The sequence below is a fragment of the Tenrec ecaudatus genome, chromosome 3 (genome assembly GCF_050624435.1).
Source record: "Tenrec ecaudatus isolate mTenEca1 chromosome 3, mTenEca1.hap1, whole genome shotgun sequence".
NCBI lineage: Eukaryota > Metazoa > Chordata > Mammalia > Afrosoricida > Tenrecidae > Tenrec > Tenrec ecaudatus.
Genome location: NC_134532.1, coordinates 93,056,867 through 93,084,244, shown reverse-complemented (window position 1 = coordinate 93,084,244; position 27,378 = coordinate 93,056,867). Strand labels below are relative to the sequence as shown.

The 27,378-nt window shown below is 40.3% G+C and overlaps 1 non-coding gene across 1 annotated transcript; it reads left to right on the top strand.

Annotated features, from left to right (window-relative positions):
• Positions 1 to 22,635: 22,635 nt before the first annotated feature.
• Positions 22,636 to 22,742, top strand: LOC142443968 (U6 spliceosomal RNA). The gene has a single exon (XR_012783665.1). It is a non-coding gene; the product is annotated as a U6 spliceosomal RNA (small nuclear RNA).
• Positions 22,743 to 27,378: the final 4,636 nt, after the last annotated feature.

The window sequence follows — 27,378 nt, the reverse complement described above, 5'->3', positions numbered from 1 at the left end:
AGTATGACCAGTGCTCCTTAGACTAGAGACAAGGATGGCAATACGTTTTCTTACCGTGAACATTTTTGCCAGGAAAGATCAGTTCCTGGAGAAGGACATCATGTTTGGTAAACTATAGGGACAGTGAAAAAGAGGAAGGCCTTCAAGGGTATGGATTGATATCCTGGCTGGAAAAATGGGCTCCAGCATGGGCGATTGTGAGGATGCTACAGCACCAGGCAGTGTCCCCTTCTGTTGTGCAAGGTCACTATGGGTTGGAACCAGCTCTAAGGCATCTACCAACAACAAAAAAGGACAAACAAACCAAACTCACTGCCATTGAGTTGATTCCCATTAATAGTGACGCTACAGGGCTAAGGAGAATTGCCCTTTTGGGTTTCTGAGGCTCTAATTCTATACACAAGTAGAAAGCTTTAATCTTTTTCCTGTAGAGCAGTTTAAGGGTCAAACTGCTGGCCTTGAGATTAGCAGACCAATTTACCGCCAGTATATATCAGGGATCCTAAAGAGTCAAGGAAGTTAACCTAATAAAGGGCATATGGAAATCCTAGAGCTAGCATCCAATTTGTTAGTGAGAATTGAATGCATTTCTAAATTTGAAGAAAATGTAAAAATGCTTAATTTTACTACTTTTCTTGAATATGGTACTGAAGATCTTGGGTAACTTACTATGATAAAAATAAATAAAAGTCACATGGTCTATAAAGAAAAAATTAAATTAAAAAATTAGCAGTGCGTTTACTAGAGCTAATATGTAAATGTGACAGGTCCGCAGAGCAATGGTAATATGTGAAACGCAATTTGATGTCACTATTGTAGTCAAATTGGAAATAAAATGTGTTAAACACAGTTAACAGTAAAGAGACAACAAGAAATTCTTAGAGAGTAATTTAATAAAAATCTATGCAAAATCATAGAGTAAAAATGAGAAAACATTCGTGACAGAAACTAGAAAGCATTGAAAAAATGAAGAAATAGATCCCATTTATTAATCAAAAGATCCAATATGGCAATGCTGTCATTTTCTCTAAGAAATTATCTAAATACTTGAGGATGGGAAAAATTTTTACACGGGGCACAAAATATATAAATCCTACAAACAAAACAAAACCCCAACAATTTGTCTAAAATGCTTTGCATTCCGAAAATACTGTTAAGATATTGAAAAGACTGCCCAATATGATCGATGAAGATAGATTTGTGCATAAGAAAATGTGGTGAAGAAAACTGATGGTTTCTGGCTATCAAAAGATACAGTCTGGGGGCTTAAATGCTTGAAGGTAAACAAGCAGCTATCTAGTTCAGAAGCAAAAAAGCCCACATGGAAGAACACCAGCCTGTGTGATCATAAGGTGTTGAAGGGCTCAGGTATCAGGCATCAAAATAAAAAAAAAACCAAAACATATCATTGTGATTGAGGGGGTATGCAGAGTGGGGACCCAAAGCCCATCTGTAGGCTACTGGACATCCCCTTATGGAAGGGTCACGGGGAGGAGACAAGCCAGTCAGGGTGTAGGGTAGCAACGATGAAATGTACAACTTTCCTCTAGTTCCTAAGTGCTTGCTCCCCACTCCCCACCCCCTCACCCACCAACTATGATGATCCCAATTCTATCTTACAAGTCTGACTAGACCAGAGGATGTACACTGGTGCAGATACGAACTAGAAACACAGGGAATCTAGGGCAGATTATCCCTTCAGGATCAGTGGTGAGAATGGTGATACTGGGAGGGTGAGGGAGGGTGGGGTGGAAAGGTGGAACCGATTATGATAATAGGGATCTACATATAACCTCTTCCCTGGGGGATAAACAACAGAAAAGTGGTCGAAAGGAGACGTTGGATAGTGTATGATATGACAGAACAATAATTTATAAATTATCAAGGGTTCATGGGGGGCAGTGGCAGAGAAAGGAAAAAAATGAGGAGCTGATGCCAAGGGCATAAGTGGAGAGCAAATGTTTTGAGACTGATGAGGGCAATGAATGTACAAATGTGATTTACAAAATTGATGTATGTATGCATTGAGATGAGTTATATGAGCCCCCAATAAAATAAAAAAAGATAATGAAAAGGCAAGTGTTAGACTTAGAACAATAAACCTGCACATATAGTTTTTTAAGACTTACAATATATAAAACATTTTTTTACAAATGAAGAAGCTAAATATGCCCTAAGATTTACTTGGAAAGGGTTAGGAGGAAGGTGGGGGTTGGTTATAATTGAATTCATGACTGTATATGAAACAAAATTGATCAAGTTGTGAACTAAAAATTATTAGATATTATATGTTCTAACTAATTAAACTCAAAAAGAGCAATATGGTTTGGTGTTGAAGATGTGTGGTGATGGGAACATCAACATGTACAATACTCTTCTCTAAAATTTTCTGTATTAGAAGTTTCAAAATGTATATTGTTAAGTGTTATTAAGGAAAAACATATAGTTTTCTATATGTTTAGTTTCTATATATATAGTTATGCATAAGGCAGGGCCTATCCAATTTAAATTGAAACTCATTGTCAAATAATCAATTTCAATTTATAGTGATTCTATGTGATAGAGTGAAATTAATCCATAGAGTTCAGTTTCCAAGGCTATAATCTTTCTGGAAACAGACTTCCATCTTTTCCTCCCTTGAAGAATGTGGTAGCTACGTAATCTGTTGTCACTTTGAGACTATTAAGAGTAAAGGGGTGGAGTCCAGCCTGTCAATCAGGTTGCAGTTTGATGACATCATTTGGAGGCGCTAAGGAGATAAATAGCTCACTGGGGGCAGGAGACAGCTCACTCCCTGTGAGACATCTCCATTAACAAGACACCTAGAACTACACTAGAGCTGTGGAGCTGGAGGAACTGTGTGAACCCCTGACAGCACTGAGATGCTCACACCGTCACTGGATCTATAAGATTTTCCACCCACTGGTCTGTGATCTTCCTGCATTTGGCATCATTGCATGTGTTTCGTGAGTCTGAAAAAGACTTTATAGATTGGTATGGGACACATGGGCTAATATCAGACTATGGACTTGATCTGGTCAGGGCTGGGATGTTTTCTCAATATACAATTGCTCTTTTATATCAAGCTGTTTTATACACAAATGAGTGTCTATGAATTTGTTTCTCTAGTCCACCTGGACTGACACAGAGTAGCTGGTGGGTTTGAACCTCTGACCTAACAGTTTATAGATAAATTCATTGCCAATTAAATGATAATTCAAGAACTAACAATACTTGGCTTAGAAATGCAGATGATTGAATTATGTAAGAATTAATGCATCAGCTTGCCTCTAGATGACATATGAAATTCAAACTAACAACCTAATTTTGACAAAGATAAGAAAATTAAACTTCAAATGGAACTGAACTAAATAATTGGAAACTATATCCCAACCTTCTGATTATTGTAGATGTAGATGAAAAAAATTCATGCCAATATCAGTCTTTTATCTAATCATCCGTGGGTTTGAGGCATTGATGGATATCTGTTCCACACAAAACATAAGTCTTTTATAAAGTTCTCCTCTCTCTCTTTGTGTGTGTGTGTGTGTGTGTGTGTATGTGTGTGTGTGTTTCGGGTAGGAGTGGGGGTGTCTACCAGTACTAACCAGTTCTAATTAAATGTCCACCAGAAAAATCAACATATCAACACAAACAGATAAAGGGGCAAAATGGATTTCTTTTCACTCCTCATATATGCCAATGTAACGGTCTAGTGGGTTACAAATTGGGCTGTTAACTATAAGTTCGGTAGTTTGAAACCAACAGTCCCTTTTGGGGAGAAAGGTGTGGCTTTCTGCTTTAGTACAGCGTCCCAGCTTCAGAAACCCACAGTGGGCAATTCTACCCTTTCCTGTAGGGCCACTATGAGCATCAACTCCATGGCATTGACTATGCTAAATGCTCTTACCCTGGTTAACACAAATATTAAGAGCTGGGTTTTAGTCAAGAAAAGGTTGATGTTATTAAACCACCCAGAAGTTCCTCAGGTGAGAGACCCGGACAATTACTTAGGAAAAACCAGTCATTGAAAACCCTCAGGAGAACAATTGAATACTGATACACCTGAAGTTGTTAGGAATTGGAATTGATTTGATGATGGGCAACTTTTTTTGTGTGATGCTAAATGTAATGTAATCCTGCTTTCTTTCCAGGCTAAACATCTATCTCCTAGCATATCAGACTATAAGGAAAGCATACATGCCCTACTTTTAGTTAAATTCTCTCGCTTGTCTTTCCAGTGCCTAGAGAAGTTCCTGGCACATGTTGTTACTGTGGTTAGTTGCCATCAAGTCCATTTGAACCCAAGAAAATCCCAGGCATGCAGAAAGTAACTGCTCCATGTTACCAAGCTGTGGCCTTTTCAGAGCAGATGGCCATGCCTGTCATTCAAAGCAACTCTGGGTGGGCTAGAGCTGACATCTTTGGCTGGCAGTTGATCACATAAGCATTTGGGCTACCCAGAGATGACAGCCTGATGAAAAATAGGCCACAATGAATATGATTGAGAGAAGGAATACCCTCATGAATTAACAAAAACCTGCACTGAAATAATGATCCCACCTAACTCAGGGTCAAGAAAAAATGTGACCAGCTGGGAACTTCTATTATATCATTTCCCTGAAATTTCAAATGCTTTTCCCAGTAGTATAACTTTTTAACTTATATCACTAACTCGAACTGCTCTTGAGCTTATTGTTATTAGTTGGCCTCAAATGAGCTCCAACTCGTGTCAGTCCCACGTAAGACAGAATGGAAAGTTGCCTCTATTTGTACAATCGTCGAGATCTGTAGTATAATGTGAATCACTTCTTGCAGGCTTCATGTCAATCCCTGTCGTTATTAGTTCAGCTTCTCTGGCCATTCACTTCACCAGCCACACAGCTCTCCTTCCAGTCATTGGCCCCTTTTGCTGACACTGATGACATACCAAAGCACACACGCTGAAGTTTCATAATACTCCTTGACCCACAGGGTTTTCACCAGCTGAGAGTCCAAAGTAAATTACTAATAGTTTTCTTTTGTTTATTCTATTTGGGAGGTCCACTGAGACAGGATAAATCGGGTAGAAATGGGACTTTTGATAATACAGCTTCCAGCTTCAGGCCAACATGTAAGTCACAACAGTGTGACATGTTAATGAGTGATGGAGTAAACATGATCATTGCTTTATAGGAAATTAGCTCAACTTTCTTATGTACTGCAATTATTACCTCACATGCTTATTTCTATACCAAAGTTGCATGCTGTATTTAATTTTTACAAAGTATATTTTCAACTAAAATAGTTCTAGTAAATCTGAGTGTAAGTGAAAAAAGTATGGCTATAGAATTATAGTTCATAAATGCATGTACAGATTACTAGCAAAACATGTTTAAACATATCTCTGATTGATGACTGGCTGGAGACAAGTTCTCTTAGTCACTTAATCTCGCTTGTCTTAGTCTTGGTAGGGTGTCTTCATTACAGAGGTCTAATTAAAACAGTGGCTTCAGAAGGGATCTCCAGGGCCAGTGAACTTCAAGGGAGGGAGGTCAGCTCAGAAGGGTTGGCAACTGTTTTTTCCATATTCCAAAGAGATAGTCTTGATAAAATTTCTCTACGAACACAAAGTGATCATGGGGGCTTATTTGGAAGAAGTCTACTGCAAGCTGCATTGGTGAGAAAAAGGCTAAGAAAGTTGAGCTGAGGAACATTTTCCATCAAGATATGGCACCTACTCCTTCTTCCTGGCTAGCAAGGGCTAAGAGAATTTCATTGGAAACCTAACTTTATCCAACCTATATACTTAGTAGTGTCCTTCTGGCTTCTTTTTAATTTTAAAACCCCAAGAACATTTAAAATGAACACCTTTTGAGTCCTCCAAGAATGCCCGGATATGGTGTATATTGCAGAGCCCAGAATCCCTTAGGAAAGAGTTGAAGGGATCAGAAAACTGCCTTCAGAAATAGTCCCAGGTGAACAATATTAGACCTATAAACAATAATCTCACATTTTGATTTTTTGTTTAATAATATTAATGTTTAGCATTGCTTTTTAACTTATCCGCTAACATACTGCCACTGCCATTGAGTTGACACTGACCCAGAGAGTGTCTCCATGGGGTTTTCTAGGCTGTAAATATTTACAAATGGGAGATAGCTCCACCTTATTCTCACTGAGCAGCTGACAGTGCTACTAAGGGCCTTTCTGAAAAATTGCTCTAGATGAGGTTCAAACTTACAACACTAGCATCACTCACAACTGGACTGTGAGTGTAGTATGCTAATTAGTCAATAGTCTATATTATCTTTGTGATTGCAGGGGCAGTGAAATATTTAATCTGCTACTTTTAGCCAAAGTCTCTAACTCCCACCAAGCAGCCTTTCCCTACACAAATCTGGTAAGAAGGTGTGGGGAGATATTGATAGAATTCACCCGTGAGTCATTGTGACCAGGCTTCCCTGGAATGCCACCCATCCTCTTGAGCATACAACAAACAGGAGGAGGAATCTGTTACCAGCAAGAGCCATGTGTAGAGTGAGTCCCCTGGACTGGGATCCCCGTGCAGTGAATCTTCTGGATCAAGAAGACAGCTCTATCATCAGAGGAGCAGCAGCAGAAACAGGAATCAGAGCGTGGAACAGTGATCGACTGACTCTCCAGGCCCTGAGCAAGTCAAGCTGAGGGTTTCTGCGCAGGAGGCAGGCTTACTGGTGTGGGTGCTTCGGGGCACCTAAGTCAGAGAGCTGGGTTTGCCCACCCATGGGACTCGAGCAAAATGCCTTTCGGTTGGGGCTCACAATGCAGTGATATGCCCCTCTGGGGCATTTATTAACAGACGTGAAAGAACTTTGTTACGGGTTCTGATAAACAACTCAGCCCTGAGCATTTCTCACTGGCATTACAACTTGTTAACCTTCTTAATAAACCCCTTGTCATGAATTTTGTCTGTGAGTTCTGTGTAGCCTTTGCAATGGATTTTATTACCCAGAGAGGTCAATTAGAGACCATTTATTAAGACTACACCTTCATAACCAAGGCAGTTTCTAGAATCATTTTCACTATCAATCAGTTGTAACATATTTTATAGTGATGACCTTTACCGTATTTTAAACATCTGTGCATGTTTTCTATATGACTACCGCGATTAAAAAAAGTTGGAGCATAGACTACTTAGAACGTTTCCTAAAGATAGTCTTAGATGTATATATAAGATAGACCCTTTGCAAAGGAAAATGGGGCGCATTGAGAGAAATGTGTATTTTTTGCACCAGAGGGGAAGTAATAGCTGCTGCCCACTATAAGCTTGAGACTTCTCCGCACAGGGGTCGTTGCTCTGCGTCATGTCGCCTAACGGTGGAGCCAGGGGTTCCTGAGGCTTTCTCGTCATTGTTGAAGGAAGTCTGTGTGGGGTCTCAAAATCGCCCACTTCTCTGTAAACCTTAGCCCTCCGCCATTCCTGCCCCTCTAGGCAGCCCTCATGCTGTTATTTTTTTAACTTTATGTTTTCCCACACCATTATGATTTCCCCTGTCACTGAAGACATTAAATAGAGCATTCACCAACTGTTACTTTTTCTAAAAGATAAACCATAGGAAATCTGCTTAATAAACAGAGTCATTTTTGAGTGATTCTCTTCTACTCATTTCACTTGATAAAAGAAACTCCCATCCTTTGTTTCTGGAACAAGTCTTTCATCCTTTATCTTTAAATTCTCTAAGGCTAGATAAACTGTACATACTGTTGCAGTACATTTCATTTCCTTCCTTTAATTTCCTCCTCTTTTTTTTAAAGGTTGACTTTAGCCAATACTCTGAAACAGAATTAAAGTAACACTAAAACTCTATGTCCACCCTGGGAGCATGCAAGATGGCTGGAGTTCCCCCCGTGTGCCATGAAAGGGTTAACAAAATCTAAGTGTAGTAGATGTGTGGCCACAAGAATCGTTTTTGCCTGAAAGATCTTGGCTGCAGTTGCACCTCTAGCATTCACTATGTGTTTCAGTGTTTTCAGGAGTTTGGGTTGTCACCATCCTGAGAGGAAGGGATCACTCAACCTGACCCAGCATTATAGAAAGCATTCTAATAAATCCAAGTCATTTAAAACATAAAACTCAGCTACTACACAATTAGAGTTCTGTAAGTCCCAGGAGTCAGAAAGAATGTCACAAGTGACTAGATAACTCTGTTCAAATCACCAAATAAAACCTAGTTGCAGTAGTAAAAGCAAGGCCAGTTTATGAACGCCTCCCCAGTGCTAAACCATGTGTTGGTAAATGTTTGACAACTGGATCTCTGGGGATGGAGGTGTTCTGATTTATATTTGGTGTAAATGGTCCCGTAATGACTCGTTCCAAGCGACCTGGGTGGGAGACATCGTGAATATGGAGTCAGGAGGAAATGCCTGTTATTGGCCTTCGGGAGCTGAGCTGAGCTGAGCAGCACTAACACACTGCTTTGAGATGGATAAAAGAATGTATTTAAATTTGAATTTCAATTTTTAAATTGAAGTCACTGTTTTAGAAAGCATACATTCCAAGCATCAGATGTTTTTCTACTAAAAATTTAAAAATGCAAACAGGAAGAATGTTAAGGGTTGTCAGGCAAATATTGAAATGTCCCAAGTAAAATAGATAGATAAATTTCAAGTATAAATTGAGGGCAACATTGTTTCTGATACAGGCTTAAACACAGTTTAGGCAGACAATATAACTTCTATTTTGTCTCTATAATTAAATTTTTATGCTACTGGAAACTAATCTCAATAATTTGGGGATGAAATAAGGGTCTTCTCGGTTGGCACGTGCTACCCTTGTTAGCTGCTATCCAGTTGGATTTGGACTCATAGTGACCATAGCTACAACAGAACTAAACAACTCCAGGTCCTGCGCCATCTTCGCAATGGTTGTTATGTCTGAGCTTTTCAGTGGCGCCACTGGGTCAATCCATTTTGTCAAAGTTCTTTAACTGCCTTTCCACTTCACCAAGCAAGATGTCCCCCCATCCCCACCCCGCCTGGGACTGTAGGTCACTTTATTTTCCCTAAAGGACTTCAGTTTTAACTTTGGAACACAGAAGCTGAGAAGAGCGTGTTCATTTTCCACTTCATAATGTTATTTTTCTCCCTAGATAAAAAAGCACAGAGTAATGAGTAGTCTAACACAGAGTGGAGGGAAAAGGGAACAAAGAAAAGACGTACGGGGGAAATTTTCTGCTATTTATTATAACAGAAATATCAGACTACAGTGGATTATTGGAGTAGTGATTCTTGCATTTTGGCTAATGTTTCTGCTCCAAATATAGAACTACTAAGAATCTAATGTGTCCTAAGCACAATGAAGTTTTCTCTTATATTTTTCCTTTGAGAAACACTGATATTCCATATAAAAATCAGCCTTTTTAGGGAACCCATGGGAAGAGAACTTAAATGACCAAGGAAATCCAGAGGAGTTTAATATCACAGCAGCCAACAATATAATGGATTGATCTAATATAAACTGCCAGGTCCCATAGCAAATACACTGAAAGATTGCGTTTATAAAAAACAAAGCCTATCAGAAATCCCTGTAAAGGAGAGAGAGTGTGACAGATAGATAGGTAGATGACAGAGAGAGAGAGGAAAAGAGAAGAGAAGAGAGAGGTTGTGTTGGTTACATAATTTCATGTCAACTTGAAAACTAAGTGTAGGGGTGGAGTCACAGCCTGATGATGCTTCCTTGTGGGTGTGACCTTCTCGTGAGGATGATTCTGGGAGCTTCCTCTTTCTCTCTGCTTCACCTTCCTGTTAATAAACCATGGGGAGCCATGCTGGGTATTGAGTGAGTCCTGAAGATGCTTCCTCCACCACTGGATCCACATGATTTTGCACCCACTGGCATGTGACCCTCCTGCATTTTGCATCATTGTGTGTGGCTGGGGAGTCTGAAAAGAGATTTAAGGAATAGTATTGGACAAATGGGCTAATATTAGACTTGTGAACTTGATGTGGACTGGGCTGGGATGTTTTCCTGATATACAATTACTCTTTGATATAAAGCTCTTGCGTATACATATATGAGTACCTCTAAATTTGTATCTCTAGTCAACACAGCCGAACACAGAGATAAAAATCTTAAATTAGGGGAAGTGAATTTGCAATACATTTGTGAAATGAGACAGGCAGGCTGGAAGAGTGTCAGAGCACAGGTAAGACCCAGTGATTAGAAGCTGACCGGGTAATGCCCATTCTGGGAGAGAAAATCCCAGAGGCAAAGAAACTCAACCTGAGACCACTACACTGAAGCTTGGACCTGCCACTAGCCCCAGAGCATTATGCGCATGCCCACAAACGCCATCCATTAGCCAAAGTTTGCATAGTTTCCATTATTCTCTGTTTTGAGCCACGACCCATCTGACATCAGAATCTAAATCTAGATTTAGATTGCATTTCTGGAAGCTCTTTGAGGATATACAGCTGTAGCCATTGTTAAATGATCTTCAGCAAACATTTACTTGCATATGATCGCAATGTTTTTGTGACAATTTCCACCTTCTTTCGGGTTACCTAGGAGCCCTGGTGGTGCATTAGTTATGAGTCGGGTTGCTAAAGACAGGTCAGCAGTTTGAAACCACTAGCCACCCAATAAGAGAAAGGCAAAGCTTTCTACTCCTGTACATTTCCAGCCTCAAAAACCCACAGGGGCAGTTCTTCCCTGTCCTAGATGGTCACAAGGTGCTGGAATTGACTCCACAGCAGTGAGCTTGGCTGGGTGGTCTCTCTTCGTAATAGTATATTGATGGATTCCCCCCCCCCCCAAAATTAGCACAGATGGGTGAGTGCTTCTATTCATAAAGCCTTATTTTTTGCTAATGATTTTAGTACAGCTTTGGCTTCTTCCTTCAATATCACTGACTCTTGGACAAATTCTACCTCTTGAAATGGTTGACCAAGTCTTTTTGGTTCTGTGATGGTTAGCACTAATTTCAACTAGACACTGCTGGGTAAAGGCATCTGAAGAGCCCAACTTAGCAGTCAGAATGCAGCCTGAAGATCTCTCCTTGGGCATGTGACCTTTTGCAGAAGAAAGAGACTAAGAGAAGCGTTGAATGCTCTTCTACTGAATCTGGATCCTGCATCTGGGTCATTGATCTCCTGTTCTGTATATATTTTTCCTTTCTTCTACTTTGAAAAATAAAATTTAAATTTACCTAATTAGTTTGATTACACATTATGGAACAGTTGTATGGTATATAAATTGGGTGGAGCAAAGCCTCCTCCCAAAGAGGGATTCTATATAAAATGTTCCTCAGGGCACTCATTCACTTATCCATGGAATTATTCAATAACAAATTGTTTATTACACACAATATTACCTGGAATTTCTACCCGCCCTCCCCAGCCCCTCCAAAGAAAATAAAAAGAACCGTAACAGAATTAATAGAAAAATTTACTTGGAATTGGTCCCACTTCATGACAGTCCCATGTACGCAGAGTAGAATGGCATCTCATAGGATTTTGAAGGTCGTGACCTTTCAGACAGAGCTTGCCAGACATTTCTTCCACGGTGCATTGGGATGGATCCACATTTCCAGAATCTTTCATTATATCCAATACTTGTCTCTTTGTGCCAACAGACCATGTGTTAGCATTTAGGGACACATTTAGGGGCGACCAAGAGAAGGTTTTCTAACCTACTGAGAGACAAACCTACATCAACTAAATGTGTGCACCTTAATGTGAGTACTTTTGTTCTTGTTCTTAGATGCCCAGGAGTCTGGTATAATAACAACTCTATATGCAATGGAATGAAACACAACCTGATGCTGCACCATCTTCACAATGTTCATATGTTGGATTTCATTGCTGCAGCCACTGTGTCAATTCCTTACTGTAGTGCCTTCCTCCTGTATGCTGACCCTCTACTTTAACAAGTGTGATAGTTGGTTGTTTTGTGCCACCATGGCTCCCATAGGAACATGCGGGTGGAATTTAGCCTGTCAATCAGGTTGCAGCTTGATTGGAGGGTGACCAAGATAAATGGCTCACTGGAGGCAGGCCACCCTCTCTCCCTTTGCTTCACCTTCCTGTTGACAAGACAGAGTGAGATTTGCAAGAGCCCTGGAGAAGCTTCCATTGCCACTGGATTCATAAGACTTTGCATCCACTGGCCTGTGATCTTCCTGCATTTTGCACCATTGCATATGCTGTGTGAGTCTGAAGAGGGATGTATGGACTAGTATTGGGCTTATGGGCTAATATTTGACTTATGGACGATCTGGTATGGGCTGGGATATTTTCTTAATATACAATTACTCTTTGATATTAAGCTCTTTCTTATACATCTGTATGAATGCCTTTGTTTCTCTAGTCAACCCTGCCTAACACACCAAGTATGATGTCCTTTTTCTGTTCTCTCCTGATAACATGTCAAAAGTACTTGAGAGGAAGTTTCAACATCCTTGCTTCCAAGGACCATTCTGAGCATACTTCTTCCAAGAGAGAGTTATTTGTTCTTTTAGAAATTCATACCCCTCTCTTTTGATACATTTTGCAAGCAAAAAAATCCCATGTGTTGATTCTTGGTTCACTTTTCTTATTCAATGTGCACCTTTCACTTGCACATAAGGCGATTGAAGTGCCATGTGTTGTTCGATCTCTGTCACCTCCATGTGCTTTGATTGTGGATCCAAGCAAGACAAAATCCTCAACAACTTCAATCGTTTCTCCTTTTATCATGATGTTATCTATTGGTCCAGTTGGGGGAATTTTTGTTTCTTTTGCATTGAGTTGCAATACATACTGAAAGCTGAAATCCTTGATATCTATCAGCAAATACTCCCATTCATCCTCATTTTCAGCAAGCAAGGCTACTTTATCTTCATATCACAATTTGTTAATAAACCTTCTTCCAGTCCAGATCCTGTAATCTTCCTCATACAATCCAGCTCCTCTGATTAGTTGCTCAGCATACAGACTGGCTAAATATGGTGAGCAGTTATTTCCCTGATGCACACCTTTCTTGTTCTGTCTGCACAACTATTTCTTGATCCATGTACAAATTCCACATAAGCACAATGAAGTGTTCTGGAATCCCATTCTTAATATTATCCACAGTTTGTTATGAGCCACACAATCAAATATCTTGACATAGTCAATAAAACACAAGTAAGCATCTTTTTTTGGTATTCTTTGCTTTTAGTCAAGATCCATCTGACAGCAATGATGTCCCTTGTTCCACATCTCCTCCTGAGGAGAGACCGACAAGGGAGACATACCATAGGCAATAGGGTCTCTCTGAGCTTAAAAATGTAAATGGTTTCTTGTAAAGCTGTAATCTTGGTGAATACTTGAATGTTTCTTGGGGCAGGGTTTCTTGTTTAGGCAATTTGTTTATTCATGATTTTTACAAACTCTTTCCTGGGTCTTCTTTTTAGTGAGTACATAAGTGCAACTCTGGACAAAGATAGATTCAAAAAATTTAGAATGGAGTCTATAGCAAGGATGTCTGTGATACTTAGCATAACTCATTGAATATGTGCACAATTCTTTTAAGCTCAATTTAAAATATAAGATTTGTCCTGGGACTGTGTGACAGTTACATAATCTCCTGTTAACTTGAGAAAAAGGGTGAAGTCTAGCCTGTCAATCAGGTTGCAACTTGATAAACTCATTTGGAAGTGCAACAGAAATAAATAGCTCACTGGAAGCCAGACCCAATTCCTCTGTCTTCCATTTCCTGCTGCTGAGACACTCAAAGAGCTAGAGGAGAGATAAGGAGACTCACATCAGTGTTGAAATACTTCTACTGCCACTGGATCCACAAACCGTCTATCTGCTTGCCTGTGATCTTTCTGCATTCGGCATCATTGCATGTGCTGCATGTGTCTAAAAAGGAATTTATGGACTAGTATTGGACATATGGGCTAATATCGGACTTATAGACTTGATCTAGACTGGGCCTGGATTTTTTTTTAATATACACCTGCTCTTCTATTAAAGTTCTTTCTTATATACATATGGGTGTTTATGAATTTGTTTCGCTAAGCAACATGGACTAACAGAGACTGTCATTTAGGTTATGTAGCCGTCATGCGTAGCCTTGCTGTGCATATCTCTCAAGCCAGTAGAACCTGCTCTTTCAGAAGGAAGAAATTAGTGATCTGGAAAACAAACTGATGTATAAATGTATAGGCTTTACCAACTATTTTGCAGTTTCATATTGTCATGGTCCTGCTTAGTGTCTGTTACTCTCTCATTAAGTCATTACAATGTGTGAATTCTATATATTGCATGCTTCCATGGTTAATTTAATTTTATAGCTATCATTTTCATTCATGTATTATCTCCAGCAGCTCCATCAGATTTAAATCAAATTAAATATGACCTGCTTGATTGGCACAAAAAGAGGTCCCCTTCTCTGTTTTGTTTTGTTCTTTGTCAGTGGTTTGTTTTTGTTGTTTTGGTGTCTGGTTGTGTACTGTTGCTTTGTTTTCCTCTGTCTTGTTTTCGTGCATGTTAGTGTCTCCACAGGTCTGTGTGAATAGGACAGGCTGGATGAGCTATCTGGAGGAAAAACAGTGGGACTGACAGATCTGGGGGGACTTGAGGTGGGGAGAGGTAGGGGAATAAGAAACACAGGGACAAAGGAACAACATGAGACCCAAAATGGTAGTGAGGGGAAGTGGTAGGCCTGGTGGGGAATGATCAGGGTAAGCTTGCGTAGAGAAGAGGTATAGCTGTAGCCCAGGTGGGGACGGAGCATGGTAGTAGGGCAGGAGGAAAGTCAAGGGAGATGGAGGAAAGAGCAAGGAGTCAAGGGACATTTATGGAGGTCTAGACAAAGAAATGTACATGCAAATATATACATGAGGATGGGGAAATAGATCTATATTCTATATTTATAGGTTTAGTATTAAGGTGGCGGAAGGAACTTGGGCTTCTACTCAAGAACGCCCTCAATGCATGAATATTTCTTTTATTATATTGGCACTCTACGATGCTCACCCTCCCGACACAACTGCTGAAGCCAAATCGGGTGAACAAGTAAATGTGGTGAAGAAAGCTGATGGTGCCCGGCTATCAAAAGAGATAGTGCCTGGGGTCTTAAAGGCTTGAAGATAAACAAGCGGCCATCTAGCTCAGAAGCAACAAAACCCACATGGAAGAAGCACACCAGCCTGTGTGATCACGAGGTGCCAATGGGACCAGGTTTAAGAAATCATGCATCATTCACCATAGTGAATGAAGGGGGAAGTGCAGAGTGGAGCCCCATGGCCCACTTGTTGGCCACTGGAGATTCCCTCATAGAGGGGTTTAGGAGAGGAGATGGGTCAGTCAGGGTGTGATGTAGTACCGATGAAGAACACAGCTTTCCCCTAGATCCTGAATGCTTCCTCCCCCAACTACCATGATCCGAATTCTACCTTGCAGGACTGAATGGGGCAGAGGTTGTACACTGGTGCATATGGGAGCTGGAGGCACAGGGAATCCAGGGTGGACGATACCTTCAGGATCAGGGGTGTGAGGGGCGATACTGGGAGAGTAGAGTGTGAGTGGGTTGGAAAGGGGGAACTGATTACAAGGATCCACATGTAACCTCCTCCCTGGGAGACGGATGGCAGAGAAGGGGCGGGGGGAGACTCCGGATAGGGCAAGATATGGCAAAATAACCATCTATAAATTATCAAGGGCTCATGAGGGAGGGGGGCGCGGGGAGGGAGGGGGAAAAAAAGAGAACCTGATGCAAAGGGCTTAAGTGGAGAGCAAATGCTTTGAGAGTGATTAGGGCAAAGAATGCACGGATGTGCTTTATACAATTGATGTATGTATATGTGTGGATTGTGATAAGAGTTGTATGAGCCCCTAATAAAATGTAAAAAAAATACTCCCCCCCCCCCAAAAAAAAAGATGTCCCCTTCTCTTCCTCTGGCCCAACATGATGATAAGGATGTTCATGGGTGAGAGGGTGTTATTAGTAAGAGCCTAGGTTCTAGACCTCACAGGGAAAAGTCCACAGCTCTATGATTATGGGTTGCCACTCATCCACGCTGGTCCTTTAAAGTCTGTGAAGGCACTTCCTCGGGAGTCCTCTCAACGGCAGCTTTCATTGTTAGATGCTGTTCAGGCAGACCAACTCCTGAGACTTTACTGCTAAATGAGCAAAAATATTCGTGTATTCTGGGCCATCTCCATGACCGGCAGCTTTCTTCAGGTCTTTTCTTATCTGGATGTTTCAGTCTTTTTTTATGTGAAAAGGAGAGCAAAAAAAAAAAAAAAAAAAAGTAAGCCTATATATAATTAAAATGGTTTTTGCTAATTAAGAGGATGAAAAATAATGGCAAGTCTTATTATTTCTGATTACTTCCTTTCTTTTTATTCTGCTTCTAATTTCTTTTGTTTTATTTTCATCCATGGAGTTGTCTATGGCTGATGTTTGGTAGGAGATCTTCTGGTCTTTTTAGCACACCTTTGTCTGGAAGTTGTCCTGAAGCCTGTTCTGCATATCATAAAAATGTACAAGTCTCCACTGACAGATGCTTAGTGATCGTCCTTGAGATGTATTGATAGGAATCAAACCCATCCCTGAAATAGGCAGTACATACTTCTGCCTAGAACTATGCAACCATCAGCACCTTTAATGCTTCCTTGGGCACTCTATGTGTGAGGGACCTCTTCCACGTACATCATAAACACCTTTCTTCTCTATGTCTCTCGGAAACTTCTGCCAGTCATTGAAGTCCAGCAAACCCCCTCTCCCAAGAAACCGGCTCTTTATCAGGAGCTGAAGTCTTGAAAAACAAAAGTCTGAACTCTCCACCACAGGAAGAATATCCTCAGGCTTCCCAGACGCTTAAGTCTCCTAGCCCTCCTTAAAAGGAAAAGAGGAAAATGTATCTCATTCTTTATAATATGGAAAATACAATTAAATTCCTCCAGGAGGGTTATGAGACAGACACGCTAAGTTAACCTAATTGCTTCCTTGCCACAATAAAACGGCTTTATAATATTGACTAAGAAGAAATGACAAATTCTTAATGACTTTAGCAAGTTAAACAAAACATCAAACAACATCAGCAAGTAGTAGTAAAAGTGACTTTGGAATATTTTCAGATAAATTTGCATATGGAATTAATTTTCACCACATTATATACTTAGAAAAATTTTAAAGTCTTTTTGATAAATTTCAATATCAAATTGTTGCTTGTATTTCATTCCAATGTCACATAATTGTACTGAGAAAAGTAGGTGTTTTTAGTAGTTGAGTTACCTAAGTCCATTTTTAAAATTTTTTTCTCAAATTTATGATTCTTCCTTTATCTTTATATAGGAACTTTTGTTTAATTCTGAAAAGCCACAATCCAGCCAAGATTACACATTTTTCATTCTTTTCTTTTTTTGTTCCTTTAAAATATGTTTTGGAATAATTGAGCAAGCCATATTGTTTAATTCAACTAAAATATTGAATGTGTTGCCACGGACAAAGGAGCATCAAGTCGCACATGGTCTTTTCCCTCTCACTTTTAACGAAATCCTTCAGCTGAACCAAGCAATTGGAAAATGACCCTCTTTTTATGTGGACCAATCTATTGCATATACTTAGAAACAAATGCTAAATTACATTAAATTAGGTCATCTTAGTTTACATGGAATGAATTATGGTAAAAATTATCTGTGTACTATTAAGTTGGTTTTTTTGGTTGAATTATTAAGGCTGTTGGACTATATTCTTTCCACAAGGTTCACATATGTTTGAACTATAGTGTCATAAACCAGTATACAGTCAACATTAAAAGAAGAAAGAAAAAGTTCTATTTCCCCCATTGAATGTCTTCTTGTACTGTATGTGCACATAAAGATTTTAAAAATTAACATCCCTCAAAAATTCTGTTTGAGCAGGGCAATGATATAAGAACAAATTGTTCTTAAGTTGTAGCTAGAATTTAGTGAGATCCCCAAACCTATTATGGATCTGTGTTGTTGGTCTTTCCTTTTCAATTTATTATTAATTGGGAGTTAACACATACACCATTGTATTACATAGTTCAATCACATCAAGCAGAATTGTACAATTGCTACCACAATGAGTTTACAAACATTTTTTTTCTTTCTGGACCTCTTGACATCATCTCTCTTTACCCCATGACTACTCCACCCCAAGCTCTTATTCTACTTGCTGTCCCTGAAAGTTCATCAATCCTGGGTTTCATTTAAGGAAAACCAGAAATAATGTATTACACAACTTCAAGAGGGTGACCCCTAGTGACATAACCTCTGAGATACATCATAATATAAACAGACAAAACCAAAATAAAGCAGAATGTCTGTCATAGGATACTGGCCTTCAGGAAGGGAACACAGAATTCAGGGATGCTATAGCAAGATGTGGTGAAGAAATTAGATGGTTCCCAGGTAGCAGATAAAATAGATTCCAGGGGTAGACTTTTAAAAATGGCAACATGATAGGACACCCGTCCGGAGCTTCTGCTGCCAGACCAGAAAATTGGGAGCCAAGATTGAGGAAACGGGGTGGTAGAGCCCTGAAATTAGAACTAGGGTACTTGGGTCTCTCCTGAACACCATTTTTGTGTGGGATTTCCACTCACAAAGCAAACCAAGAACACTTTAAAGCGCTTTCGTTTTGGCGAGCCCATGGGCACTGCTGCAGTGACTGTCCAGGTTGATGCAATAAAGGGGGAAGAATCCCAGACACAAGGAGAATCCCACGTGGGGGCTCTCCACGCTGTTGGATGAGTTGAGCTCACAGCCTGGGGAGTGCCAGTGGAGGGTAGCCATAATTTAGAGTAGAAGAAAAAGCAGATTTTTACCTCAGGTAGAATGCAGTGTGGGAGAAAATAGGCAGATAGCTGGAGTCCAGGGAACAAATTTAATTCCAGTTGGCTGAGAAGGAAACAACCCACCTAATAAGCTGGATCTCTGCCTCTGGGGGTCAGCCTGACAGTCCCCAAATCAGAGCACATCACAAGCATAATAAAAAAAGGGTAAAATATATATTATTGGTTTAAAACTCAAACCCCAATCTGGTTGCTCAGTTCCAAGGAGCACATAGGCGGGGTCCCTAAATATAAATTAGCATAAGAAGAAACCTAGTTAAGGAATGCCAAAACTCAGTTACAGGGCCTGGCAGCTTTTTGGATAACAAACACCTGCTGTAGCAAATCTCAGCTTCAAACAGCACGGACCTGCAGCCTTGAGACAGTAGGAGACAATTTAATTTTATTTTATTCTAGCTGGCCAGGGGGATAAAAAAAATTAAAAATAAAATCCTCTGATTTAGTAGCACCAGCCGTCTAGAAAGGACAATAAGCCCAGCTTCCCTCTCAGTGATTCTACATATGGCTGGGAGGCCCTGCCTCTCCTGGGGCCCTAGACCAGGCTATGGGAACACCCCAGGCTCCACCCCTGCAGCAGTGCTAAATACAGCACAAGGCAGGTACACCAGCGAAATCCAGCACTCAACTGACGTCTGGCCACAGGTGCAATCTTGCCTTTAAAGTAATCCCACACAGCATCTGTGGAACCCTACATCAAACGGGTACACTACCCTGCTACCTTGAGGAAGAGTTGGAACTCCTCCAGCCACATGGACAGGTGATCAAGTCTCAGTTATCTCCTTACCTACTACTCAATTTCTTCTCTCTTTATTTCTTTATTCACTAGCCCTTCTATCTTTCCCACCGCAGTCAGGCTCAACATGCTCATATTTGTGTTGGTTCCCCCCCCCCCTCTTTTTTTCTTTTCCCTCTATGTCCTCTTCTCTCCCACTCTCTCCTATCATATGCCACTACTGGCTTCCAGGTCATTACCCTCCACTTAGGGAAAGTCAACGCAAATAGCAGGAAGAACTCTAGTCTGCCCTCTGTGGGAGTGCTGTACACCACGCAAGGCAGCTGGGATAAACATCTACACCATGCTGCACTGCTGAGGAAACCTCCGTTGGGCCTCTCAGGCAATCTTGTCAACTAGGGCAATTCTGCCCAGCATCACTGGGTCCCTGCATTGGAAGGAGATACCAACCTGCCATTGTGGGGCAGGATTTAAACCACTCTGGCCCCACATTCAAGCAATATAGGATCAGCTATCCCTTTATTCTTTATTTCCTCTTTCTCACTTTCCTCCCTCTTTACCATCACAGCCGATCTTAGCGAACACAGTTGGGTCCCCCCACCCCCTTCTTTCTCTTTCTTCTCTTTTTCTTTATTTCCTCTTCCTGTCTTTGGTCTCCTGATTCTCTCTTTGCTTGTATGATTCTCTCTTCTCCCTCTCATTCCTTTCACATGCCACTGCTGGATCCTAGACCCCTACACTCTGCCTAGGGCAACACTGTCATCCCAGTGGGCAGTGTGACACTTAAGACAGCGCTGCACACAGGACAAGTCAGTGCTACACACAGCACAGCAGAGGGTCAGCAATTTCGTTATCTATTTTTAAAATTCCCTCTCCTTTTCCTTGTTTTTCTCTTCTTTTTTCTTTCTTTGTGTTCATCCATCACGTTTTCTTCTTTTCTCCACTTCGTCTAGCTCTTCTCCATTTCCTACCACATGCGCAGAAGATTCATTTATCCATTTTATTGTCTTCTTTTCTTTCTTTCTTCCCTTGTTTCTTTTTTACTCTTTTCACTTTTGTTTACTCTGTGCTTTTTAGTTCTGTGTGTGTGAGTGGGTGTCAGTTTTCTCGGCATTGTTACGCCAGTCTGTGCTCCCCTCTTTCTTTTCCCTCTCCTTTCACTATCTCTCCTGTCAGAAGCCACTAGCAGCCTCCACGACACTCCCCTCTGCCTAGGGCAACTCTGAAGGCCCAACTGGGGGAGCTCCCACCCACATTTATTTGCTTGGCAAGCAGCTGGAGAATTCATGCCGGTCTTCTGCCACACACCAAGCAGCCTGGGGTTCTCCCCTACAAAAAGTGGGGGCATCCACAGCCTAAAGCCCGAGGCCCTACAAGTGACTGGGGGAAACACCTGACCACCACTGGTGGGGCTTCACACTACTGCAGGAACACCCACCCAACCTCCAAGGCATCTCTCTGTCTATGGTAATTCAGCTTCAGCCACAGAGCTCAACACCAATGAGGGTATACCCACATGCCCTCCTCAATACTACAGTTTCAGAGGAAAACACCACATGCCAGCCAAGGTGCTCCAAGAATGGTGACTTAGAGATTGGCAAAGGACGCTATGATCTCATGGGCCTAAAACAACCCAACAAGTGTCACATGAGAGGAATATCCAATACACATTCCAAGTAACGGAATACTGGACAGGTAGGATAAGAGCGAAACCACAAGAAGATATAGTGATAGCCTGACCCCTCAGTACAGCTACCAGCAGGTAGTTCATAGAAGTACTCATACGAATCCCCTAAGAGAGAGCCCAGGGCTCTTTGACTCAGGAAGATGGCTCCAGGCTCCTCTAAAGCAACATGTAAACAGCAACCAGTTCTAACAGCTTCAACGAAAAAGCAGGAGAAACAGAAGACAATGCTGGAAGAAGCCATGAACCTAATGATGGGCATAGAAGTAGATATTGACCTGCCACAAAAAGAAATTTTCAAAATTCTGATTGAAGTCATAAAGGATATGAGGGAAACAAAGCAGAAAAAGATGAAATGATAGAGGAGATAGAGGCAACACACGAAAGGGAAATACATGAGTTAAGGAATGAAATAACCAAATCCAGTGACAAATTGACAGACCAGGCCAATAGGCTTGAGGTGGCAGAGAATTGCACCAGTGACCTAGAGATAACCAAGCAGATCTCAGCAAACAGGAAAAGCAATCAAATAAAACAATCAAAGAAACTGAAGAAAACTTGAGAGCCATGTCTGATGCTATGAAAGAAACAATATTAGAATAATTGGACTTCTGGAAAAAGACACAAAAAGAAGTCAACAGCAAAAATAGCAAGGGGATTCTTAGAGGAAAACTTCACCAGCTTAATAAATGAAAATCAGGCAACCATTCAAGAGACTGAAAGAACACCAGCCAGACGGGATTTCAAGGAAATCCAATTAATACAACATTTATTCAAATGTATGGGCCACCTATTAAGCTAATGTTGAAGAAATTGAGCCTCATCGAAGATGCATTGACAATTATTGGGGATTGGAGTGAGAAAGTCAGAAACTAAGAGGAAGGAAAAAAGTTGTAAAATATTGTCTTGATGATAGAAACAAAACTGGATGGTCCATGATAAAACTTTCCAAGACTGATGATGTATTCATAACAAATACTCTGTTATGACAACACAAATGGCAACTAGACACTTGGACCTCTCCAGACATACTACATAGAAATCAAATGGACACTACCCGTGAGAGGAGATCGTGTAGAAGCACATTATTAGTAGCTAAAATGAGGCAAGGTGCTGACTGTGGAACACACCACCTACTTAATATGCAAGTTCAGGTTAAAGCTGAACAACATTAAACAAGTCCACAAGAACGAAAATATGACCTTAAGTCTATACCATGTGCATTTCAAGAAGAGATTTGCCGCATGGAGCCCTAATGACAGAAAGTCTGATGAGAGAATAAGGACATCCGGGACATCATTCATGAGGTAAGGAAAGGCCATTACAGAGGCAGGAAGGATAGTGAAGATCAAAGTGAACATCAGAAGAGACTCTGAAATGAAACTTGCTTTTAAAAATAGAGTAGCGTGCTCGCTTCGGCAGCACATATACTAAAATTGGAACGATACAGAGAAGATTAGCATGGCTCCTGCGCAAGGATGACATGCAAATTCGTGAAGCGCTCCATATTTTTCACAAAAAAAATAGAGTAGCTAGGTAAATGAAAGAAGTAATTAAGTCAAAGAGCTGAATTGAAAATTTCAGAGTAGCTAGAGAATACTAAGTCAAAATTATAATAAAATGCGTAAATATCTAGAGTTAGAAAACCAAATGGGAAGAACATGCTCAGTATATATTGAACTGAAAGAGCTAAAAAAAAAAAACCAAGCCTTGAGTTGCAAGATTGGAAATTTCTAGGGGCAAAATATTGAATGATGCATGGAAGATGAATAAACAGATTCACTGTACCAAAAAGAACTAGTTAGCATTTTCCTATTTCAGGAAGTAGCATATGAGCTTGAACCAAAGATACTGAAATTTTGAGAAAAGTCAGAATTCCAGAACACTTAACTGTGCTCAGGCTGAAACAGTATGGATCAGGAGGCAGTTGCACCAAAAGAACAAGGTCATATTGTATGTTTTAAAATTAGGAAAGGTGTGCACCTGGATTGTGTTCCTCTCACCATGTTTAATCATTCTATATGCTGACCAAATATCCAGAGAAGTTGGATTATATGAAGAAGAATGTGGGATAAGGATTGGAGGAAGGCTTATTAACCACCTGCCCAAAACAGATGACACAACCAGTGAGGAGGACTTGAAGCACTTGCTGATGAAGACTAAGGGATGCAGCCTTGAACGTAAATGACAATTCAGTTCAAAGAAGACCAAAATCCTCATAACTGAACCAATAGGTAACATGGTAAATGGAAAAAGTTCGAAGGATTTTGTCTTGTTTGGATCCACAATGAGTGCTCATGGAATGATGAGTCAAGAGACAAAGAACAACAGAAAACATTCCATTTCATCAATCTGCTGCACAGGAAATCCTTAGAGTATTGAAGAGCAAGGATATTACCTTAAGGATAAAGGTGTGCCTGACCCAAGTCAGGCTAGTTTCAATTGTCTAATATGCATGTGAGAATTGGACCTTGAATAAAGAAGACTGAAGAAGACTCATAAGGCTGAGTGTTCTCTAGGGGAAATGAGGGAGAGATTTTGTCTTACATATTTTGGGCATGTTGTCAGGAGAGACCACTCACTGAAGAAGGACATCATGCTTGATAAAGTAGAGAAGCAGCAAAAAAGAGGAAGGCCGTCAAGGAGATGGACTGACACCATGGCTTCCACCATGGGCTCAACCATAGCAACAATTGCGAGGATGGTGCAGGACTGGACAATGTTTTACTCAGTTGTGTGTAAGGTTGCTGCGAGTCAGAACCAACGAGGTGTCATGTAACAACAACAACAAAACTTCAAGTTTACCTCTCAATCTCTTTCCCTATCATTGTCCCCTATCTATCATGCTTCTCATGCCTTTGCTGTCTATATGTGTTTTCGTTCGCACTGTTTCCCTCAACAAAAGCCATTGCCTCTGCCCACTGATGCTTTATCTTTTCACCCTTTGCAACCCTCAAATCCTCCTCACATGATTATTCTGAGGCTAAGCCCACTGTTGTTGTGTCAAGTCTGACTCATAGTGGGCACATGTAAGGTTTCTGAACCTGTAAGTCTTAAAACGAACAGGTAAACTCAACCTTCTCTCCTGGGCCACATGGTGGTTTTGAAATGCTGACCTTGGGATTAACAGTCCAAGTTTACTGGGGGGTGCCATCAAGATTTTCATCAGTGCCAATTGGATGTACATTCTCTCTCTGTCTCCCCCTCCCCTTCTCCCCATTTCCTCACTATTGCAGGTATTAAGTTATCTCCACACTTGGTATATCTTTCCAAATGATAATAAGTGTCCATTAACCTAATTCTAGATTTCATTCCTTGCCTTCTAATAATCAACAGGAAACAAATGACATTGCTTCTAATGAGACTACAGAGAAATGGGAATTGGAAAAAGGAAATTACTGGCTAAATTTTAATATTTTTCATAGTGGAGGAAAAAATAGCAACCCTCATACAAAGAAATAGCTAAAAACATTAGATAAAAGTGCATTCAATAAATTTATCTCTGGTAGATTGAAAAAAGTGTCCTTATTCTTCATCTCTTCTGTATCCCCTTGCATTTATCTTTGTTATTTGCTTTAGTGTATATACATATATAGATATACACTAAATATATTTAAAAGAAAATCTTTAGAAATATATTTATCATACATATATTTATCATACGTATATATATATATATTTAGCATATATATATGCTAAAATTCAAACCAATCTTCTAAAAGGGCTTGTTTCTTCTTATACATTGTAACTCTGCTTAGTTCCATAAAGGCTGCCTCTGTGCACACTTGGAAACAATGTAAGATCCAGAAGGAGCGAAGCTAATTTTCCTAGCAATAACCAGTCTAGCAGTAAATATGAGCAGCTCTAGCGCAATATAGGATCTATTCAATCTACGTCAGACACACATACTTATGATGTAGTTGGATACGTATTCCATTATACATCAAACTTTTCATGCCTTGTCATCTAGCATGTGCTTGATGTTGTTGTTAGGTGTCATGAAGTCAGTTCAGACCCACTGAGACATTCTGAACAGCAGAAGCAAACACGTCCTAGTTTTGTGACATCCTCACAGCTGTTCCTGTGTTTGAGCTCATTGTTGCGGCCACTGTGCCAGCCCATCTCCTGCAGGGTCTTCCTCTTTTTGTTGTCCCTCTACTTTATCAAGCATGATACCCTTCTCCAGGGACTGGTTTATCCTGACATGGTGTCCAAATATGTAAGATGAACCTTTGCCATCCTTGTCTCTAAGGAACACTCTGGCTATACTTCTTCCAAGATAGAGCTGTTTGTCCTTTTAGCAGTCCATGGTATATTGAATACTCTCTAGCACAATTCAAGCACATCGATTCTTCTAAGGTCTTCCTTATTCAATTTTCAACTTTTACATGCTTATGAGGCAAGTGAAAATACTATGGTTTGGGTCAGGCACATTTAGTACTCAAAGCAACATAGCTCAATAATGGCACTATAAAAAGTAAATAATAAAAAATAAAACTTTAAAAATACCAAAATACATAGTGCTATCCACAGAGAGAAAGAAATATAAAATATGCTGAAAACTAAAATGTATGTGTGTGTATAAAATACACATACAAAAGCACAATGGCCTATATATCCTAAATATCAACAATTATATAGTAACTTAAGCTACTTATTAATGAAAAATTATCTCAAATTGTATAAACAAACAAAATGAAATATTCTGCTGTATTTGAGGGGAAAAACATGACAGAACTATCAGGAGAATTAAAAATGAAACACTAATATATGAGACAAATGCAAATAAAATGTGAAAAAGCAGAAAGAACTCTAACATGTAAAATGGAAATGAAAAACATTCAATAAGAAAAGAAATGTCACTGTATAAGGCCTAAATTAAATTAAAGGAGCCCAGATGCCTTAGTGGTTACACATTGGGCTAACATCAAAGTCAGCGGTTTGAAGCTACCAGCCACTCCTCAGGAGAACCATGAAGCTTCTATCCCCATAGACAGTTACTGTCTCAGAAACCCTTTTTCAGAACAGTTTTTTTCTTGAGGTATAAAGAGTATCTTTTTTATTGTTTTGGACTACATATTAACATAAGCATTTGACAGGGCAATCAATAGAACAAACAAATCTGGCTTGGAAGAAGTACAGCTAGAATGTTCCTTAAAAGTGACAATGGCAAAGAACAAAACAAAACACATCAAGAAAGAAAAGCTTGTAGTTAGTTCAAGGATCGTTTGTTGGCCTTTAGGAGTGTTTTCCAGTTCAGTTGTTGTTGTTTTGTTGTATACTGCTGCTTTGTTTTCCTCTGTCTTGTTTTTGTGCATGTTATTATCTCCACGGTCTGTCTAAATAAGATAGGCTGGATGAACTATCTGGAGGAAAAACAACGGGACCGACAGTTCCGGGGGGACTTGGGATAGGGGGAGGTGGGAGGTAAGGAAGTAGTGTTAACTAACCCAGGGACCAAGGAACAACATGGGATCCAAATTGGTGGTGAGGTGGGAGTGGCAGGTCTGGTAGGGAATGATCAAGGGTAAGGTAAGGTAATGAAGAGGTTTAGCTGTACCCCAGGTGGGGACGGAGCATGATAGTGGGGCAGGAGGAAAGTCAAAGGAAATAGCGGAAAGAGCTAGGAGGCAAAGAGCATTTATAGAGGTCTACACAAAGACATGTACATGCAAATATATAAATGAGGATGGGGAAATAGGTCTATGTGCCTATATTTATAGGTTTAGTATTAAGGTGGTGGAAGGACCTTAGACCTATACTCAAGCACTCCCTCAATGCCTGAATACTTTCTTCCATTAAATTGGCATTCTATGATGCTCACCCTCCTGACACAACCACTGAAGCCAAAGTGGGTGAACAAGCAAATGTGGTGAAGAAAGCTGATGGTGCCCGGCTATCAAAAGAGATAGTGTCTGGGGTCTTAAAGGCTTGAATTTAAACAAGCGGCCATCTAGCTCAGAAGCAACAAAGCCCACATGGAAGAAAACAACAGCCTGTGTGATCACGTGGTTCCAAAGGGATCAGTTATCAGGCATCAAAGAACAAAAAATCATATCATTGGCTACACACCTACATGATACGATCGCCGAAGACAAACGGGTGCATAAGCAAATGTGGCGAAGAAAGCTGATGGTGCCTGGCTATCA